The sequence below is a fragment of the Dipodomys spectabilis genome, unplaced genomic scaffold, assembly GCF_019054845.1.
Source record: "Dipodomys spectabilis isolate Male_0828 unplaced genomic scaffold, ASM1905484v1 ptg000583l, whole genome shotgun sequence".
NCBI classification, from domain to species: Eukaryota; Metazoa; Chordata; class Mammalia; order Rodentia; family Heteromyidae; genus Dipodomys; species Dipodomys spectabilis.
Genome location: NW_024871260.1, coordinates 5,596,307 through 5,603,411, shown reverse-complemented (window position 1 = coordinate 5,603,411; position 7,105 = coordinate 5,596,307). Strand labels below are relative to the sequence as shown.

The 7,105-nt window shown below is 34.0% G+C and overlaps 1 pseudogene; it reads right to left on the bottom strand.

The window, feature by feature from the left end:
• Nucleotides 1–5,339: 5,339 nt before the first annotated feature.
• LOC122100524 lies at nucleotides 5,340–6,580 on the bottom strand (annotated as a pseudogene).
• Nucleotides 6,581–7,105: the final 525 nt, after the last annotated feature.

Below are 7,105 nucleotides of genomic sequence, written 5' to 3'. Positions count from 1 at the left end.
AACTGGAATGAGGTTTTATCTCAATGTTGTTTTGATTTGCATTGCTTTAATGGCTAGGGAGGTTGAGCATTTTTACATGTGCCTATTGGCCATCCTTCTTTCCCCTTCAGAAAAGTTTCTCTTAAAGTCTTTAGCCCACTTATTTATTGGGAAGTTGTTTCTTTGAAGATTTGTTGTTAGGGGACTTAATTTTTTGAGTTCCAGGTATATTTTAGATATGATACCCTTGTCCTTTGCATGGTTAATGAAGATCTTCTCCCAATCCGTAGGCTTTCTTTTGATCTTGCTGGCTATGTCCTATGCCATGCAGAAGCTCTGCAATTTCATGCAATCCCATTTGTCCAACTTTTCTTTGATTTGTTGTGTTTCTGGGTCTTTATTATGAAAATGTTGATCTGTGCCAAGGAGACCTAAGGTTTCTCCTATTACATTCTGTAATGATTTCAGAGTGTCTGCTTTGACTCCGAGGTCTTTGATCCATTTGGAGTTGATTCTGGTGCAGGGTGATATATAAGGATCTAGCTTTATTTTTCCACAAGTAGTTAACCAATTTTGCCAACCCCATTTACTGAAGAGGCTGTCTTTCTTCCATTCTAATTTTTTTAGCTCCCTTATCGAAGATTAGATGGCTACAGGTCTGTAGGTTCATTTCTGGGTTTTCAATTCTTTTTTTTAATATCAAAATACATTTTATTCTGGACCTCTTTCAGATCTGATTCAAATTACAGTTGTCAAAGCAATACAATGCAAAGGGAAACTGCAACAACAACAATAATAAATGTACCTAGAAAGGATAAAAGAGTCATTGGGGACTAATCATTGTGATGTGGAACCAAATACATTGTAAGTGTAATTAACATGGTCCAGGACAGCATAGAACATCTTCATCAGTCTTTCTTACACAATAATCATGAAAACTGAACAATAAGTTCTTTAACATGTACAAAACACTGACATTGGCTGGATTACACTTTTACAACAGTTTTAAAGTTAACCGGATAACTAAAAAATGATGCAGACATCTTAATCAGGTGCTACAGGTAGGCTCACAGAATTAGACCCAAAGGATTTGGAAAAAATCTAAATGAAAACATTATAGCTACAATGTCAAAGTTAGGAAAGAAGAAAATTACTTCTGTATTCAAGGATTACAGAGCTACAAAATGCAGTCTGTTTTTTTTGTCTGTAATGAGATGGATAACTACATCAGACTGGATACAACATGCAGAACATTTTCTTGAACTTATCCAGAAAGTCCAAAGGAAACATCATGAAGCAGCTCACTAGAAAAGAAAAATATGCCCTAGTTTAGTTATTCACCCTGCTTCAACACTGTCAACGTAAAGGCAGAAATAAAGGATGTTATCAATGCCTCAGAACTACTGATATAAGATATCAAATTTATACATCAGTGTATTAAAAAAGTGAATACCTCCTCTTTTTCTCTCTCTTCTACACTGAAATAGAATCATGTTAAAAATTTATATTAAACGTGACACTCAGAACTACTACTGGGAAGAGTAATTCATAAGCTCCCTACCCTCCAGCCACCCCTGCTGATTCAGAGAAGGGAAGGGAAGGGAACCAAAAACAAACAACAACAACAAAAACAACAACAAAAAAACCCAGGGTATCTGTAGGTTTGCTGCTATTCCCCAAAATGTTAGTGTTTGCTGCCGTGCCACAATGTTGGTCCAGTGAAACATGATTTCTGCAAAACTGTCAATAGTAATTCACCATTTGCAAGTACCGTCCTTCGTTTGTGAGCTGGAACACAGGTTCTGTAGAAACATTCAATGTGCTTAAGAAAATGAAAGTGGTCTTAAAAGAGTAAATAGCACTGCATGAGATTTGTTTTTCTAAGCATCTAGTAAAACTTGTCATTTTCGCTCTCTCAAAGTATGGTCATTTATGATTCCTTCAATTGGCAAAAATGCACAGCCATCTTTAGGCCAATAATCATTAATAGTTTACATTACTCTTAACAAAATCATTCTACATAAACAGATATCTCCTTTAAAATAGTACTCTCTCATTAAATCTAATTTTACAGAATGAAGTTTAAGGAAAAAAGGTGTGTTTTATAAGTTAAGTGAAAAAGCACAAAACTTTGGCCTTTCTCTTGACATTTTTAGGTGAAAAAACAAAAAACCTTCATATAATTCAATCTAATGGTTACTTTTTGCACCATAATTTGTTTTTTACACCACAAAAGGAAGCACTTTCAGTATCTGTAAAAAGTGTTTAATCCTAAAACTTACTTTATTTACCTAGAGAATTATTATTTAAAACAGAATTTGATACATGCTAAGACCTATTAGGAAATTACCAGTTTCCACTTCTAAAACTCATTTTAAAATCAATTATATTACCTGATCAATTACAGGAAAGGGGATTAGAGGAAAGATGAGTACTTAAGAGACTTCCTACATGGAGAAGAAAGAAATTTTTCCTTTATGACATTTAAGAGTGGCAGCTGCTCCTTATTTTATTTAATTCTCTGAGAATTCAGTAAGTTTTCCTTCCTATTTTCCTTACGATTAAATTTCATAATGGTAGCATAAAAAATAATGATTTGCAGTGAATACTATAGAAAAATTACTGCATTCAGCTTATCTTCAGGAATAAATTGTTCTCATGAGAAAATGGGAGGTAAAATGAGTAAGAAACTTCAAATATAGAACTTTTACAGGCTGTGAAACTTGGTCTCTTGCAATCATGTTATTGCTCAATTAGAGACAATCTTATTCATGTCTATTGGAGCAGCATGGTGGCACACAGCAGGCATTGGTGATGTTGAGAACAGCAGCAAAACCCAATACATGGATGCTCATGAAGAACCAGCTTGTGAGATGGACACCTTTCAGAGAAGGTTATACTTGAAAGACTCTAGACTTCAGGATAATAAAGCTCTGAATTTATACTCTTTAAGTGTGTGTCCTAACTTTGCTGTTATGATTTAAGTAAAATAGCAGAAGAATAAAAAAAAACAGAAAAGATGACAATATCATAAAAATGTAGCTGTCTATTTTGGCAGCTATATTGCAGAATTTCTTGACTATCTTTTAAATCAGCTGGGAAAAAAGTCATTAAGTGTATCCAAATGAATAAATTGTCCATATCAAAATACAAAAGTACTATCAATAATCACCTCTGACTTTCAGATTTAAATTCAGTGCAATTGACAATGCATCTCTAAAAGAAAATGCAGCTTAAAAATACTCAAAACATTTGTGTCTATTCCTGGGAGCACATTTAAAAATTATTGCACAGATTTTTTATTTTTATTTATTTTTTTAAACAATGAGAAGTCAAACACAGATGTGGACTTCTAGCAATAAAAGCAGGATACCAAGTGCCAGCATATTAGGTTTCCTACATAAGTCACAGAGGAGTTAAGTTCTAAATATCTAACGTGATCCAAAACCCTAAAAACAACTGGCACAAAACCATCGTGAATGACTGCCTCTCTGGATGTAAATTTTTAAAAAACATTACAGTATCATAGTATAGAGAAATTAAGTGTACGTATTCTTTTCACCAATAGAAAATGCTACCCTACCTTAGTAAACTAAGACTTGCTTCAATCAATGCTATTTTGTAAAAATAACAAAACAACAGATGCTGAAAATAAAAAATTGCATTACTTGGGTTAAATCAATTTCTAGTTCAACTTAGAACATAGGTTAAACTTTTACTAGTAAAGCCCTCAAAATAATTATTAACAGAAGTAGTGTTATAAATTTTCTAAGCTTGATTATAGGCAATTCCTTAATTAAAAAATTTTAAGATAAAAATTTGACAACTACTTTCTTTAAAATTGATAGTCCTGGATTCTTATGCAGATCATGACAAACCCTATTAAATCACACACATAGGCATGGCTCATGCTAACATTTATCTATTACTTTACTTTTAGCTGCATGAGCATAAGAGGAATTTTGATTTGATACCTATATTTTTTAAGAAAATACTTGATATAAACAGAGTGAGGGACAGGATATAGTAGTGATTTCTGGGAAAAATAGCAGCGTAAATCTATCTATCTATCTATCTATCTATCTATCTGACTATCTATCTATCTATGTAGTCACGAGTACCACAAATGCAGAGTCAAAGCAGCAGTGAGGTTAGTGCAATCACTTTTTTTTCTTTTTAAAATTCTGAATCACTGCTATTTACAAACACCTTGAAGCAAGTCTTTTGTCTTAAAGATTGTTTGTAAACTAAGGTAGCAAATATTTTGCCATGTAATGGCAGTTGTTATATGCCATTATCTTGTTTTGTATAAAAGAATATAACATGAGAGATTTTTAATACTGAAGTTTGGTTACATTACGTATTTAAGCTTCTATACAGAATGATGGACACTTGGAGAAGCTATTCCTCATCCAGAAACATTTTAAACTCTTAAAAATCAAAGCAAAACAATTTTTTTTAAAAAGCCCCAAACTACTTTGCCCCTTTTTGCAATAGTGCACATTTTATCCATAATTTACTTATGGTTAAAAAGCATCAGAAGATTTTTTTTATCTTCAATATCGTACTTAAAGAAAAACAAAACATTTGTGCCCTTCTAGTATTTAATTGGCAGAAATATGTCCCCCAAAATAACCTATTGTATTTAAGCCACATCACTAAAATAAAATATAGTGAGACAGAGAGAGAAATAGAGACAGAGAGACACAGAGAGAAATAGAAATAGAAACAGAAGCAGAGCATCCTTCTTTACGGATGTCTCTTCTAGGTTGACATGACCAAAGTCCTATGCTTTCTTTTAGCTTCCAATGCCCCTTTCCACAGTATGCACCAATTGAATATATGCTCTGGGAGCCAAAAATGTACCAAAAATCTACCTCTTCTAAAGAATGCTTTAAAGTATTTTTAAGAAAATTTTTATTGTTTAAAAGGTGAAAAAAATATAAACAAGAAACTGATTCACTCCCTTACTTCATGCATCCACAATCAAACCAAAATCAAAATTTAAAAGCAAGAACAAACTACTACTGCGAGTTTTGTTATGTCCATTTTCTCTGTACATACCATCTGCTCACTACTGAAGGGAAAAAAGAATAGAATCAGTGGTGTCTGCTGATTGATTCAAAGGGGAGAAACAAGGCTGTCATTAGTAAACAAACTCTGGTACATATATGGTCTGCTTTTATAGCGTATATTTATTTCTCTCTTCTGTTTTTCATATCCCAAACTACTAAATGCTATTTTAGTGGCACAGCAGATTAGATTCCAGCACTTGGTGAACAGAATTCACAAGCTGTGACAAAACTCAGTCATCTTCAGGGTGCAATTTTGTATATATACATTGCATGGATATACTTCTCTTAGATTTGGCTATAGTGGACTGGCCATGGTTCAGGTGGGACTGTAGCAGTACATGGGTCAAGGACATTAATTTTGGCTATGTACACATTCATAGTTGGCCCATGGCTTCCAACTAGTAGCGCTATTTCTGGGTCTAATACACAAACTGAACCATCTGATGCACTGGCTCAAAATTTGTCTCCTGCTGCGTTCCTGCAAACTTCAAAAATTCCACCTGTTTGACTCATACATATACTAGCTATTGCAATGCTTGGTAAGAAATGTACGCATTATCCTGCCCATATAATTGTAACCCCTCTGTACAGTATGTTCACAAATAAAATAAAATTAAATTAAAAAAAAGAAAGTTAAAATAAAAGAGCAAATATAAAAAAAAAATTCCACCTGTTCCCCTATAGCTGTGAACTAGAGCAACTGCTTGTGTTTCAATTGTGCACACATTTGTCAGAAGAACCACTTGCCAGATACTTGCCATCAGGACTGAAAGCAACACTGTACACAGGTTCTTGTGTTTTGTCAAAGTATGGATGCGAATCCCTGGGTCTACATCCCATAACATAACAGTAGAATCAAAGAACGCACTTGCTAACATAAGGTTGGCATTTGGATTATTTGTCCCTGGTCCTGTTGGACTTCATTTGATAGTATAAATTTCTTTATTATGTGATTGCAAATCATGTACACAATTATCTTATTTCATGCTCCATATCTTCAAAGTTATGTCATCAGAACAGGAGGCCAGAAGATTGCCAATGGGGTCCCACTTGATAGCATTTACTTCATTTGTATGTCCCTGGAATGTTTTAATAGATCTGTGTTGTCCTAATTTGCAGACATGAATGCACAAATCTGTACTACATGAAGCAAAGGTGTTGTTGCTCTGCCAGTCAACATCCAATGCTGGTGCCGAATGAAAAGGAAACTTCTGCTTGGCTTCACAATTATTTGGGTTTTCAATTCTATTCCATTGGTCCTGAGGTCTGTTCTTGTGTCAGTACCAAGCTGCTTTGATTGCAATGGATTAAATAGTAGAGTTTGCAATTTGATATTGATATTCCTCCAGCACTGCTCTTTCTGTTGAGGATCGTTTTTGCTATTTGGGGTCTTTCATTATTCCATATGAATTTTTGGATTGCAACTTCTATTTCCTTGAGGAATTATGTTGGAATATTTATAGGTATCAGATTGAATTTGTAAATAGCCTTGGGAAGTATTGCCATTTTCACAATGTTGACCTTTCCAATCCAGGAGCATGGAAGTTTTTGCCAATTTCTAAGTTCTGTTTTGATTTCATTTTTCAAATTTTCAAAATTTTCATCACAGATGTCCTTCACTTCTTTGGTTAAGTTAATTTCTTGGTATTTTATTTTTTGTGGAGCTATTACGAATGAAGTTGCTTTCCTAATTTTAGACATAATTTTCTGATTGCTGGCATATGGAAAAGCCATTGCTTTTTGAGGGTTAATTTTATACCCTGCTACTTTGCCAACGTTTTCAATTAGCTTGAGCTCCCTTATGATCCAGCAACCCCACTTTTGGGCATTTACCCAAATGATCACAAACAAGACCACACTAAAGCTACCAGCACGACTATGTTTATTGCAGCATTATTTACCATAGCTAAGATATGAATCCAACACAGATGCCCTGCAGTAGATGAATGGATCAAGAAAATGTGGTATATATACACAATGGAATTCTATGCCTCCATCAGAAAGAATGACATTGGCCCGTTTGTTAGGAAATGGAAAGACTTGAAAAAATT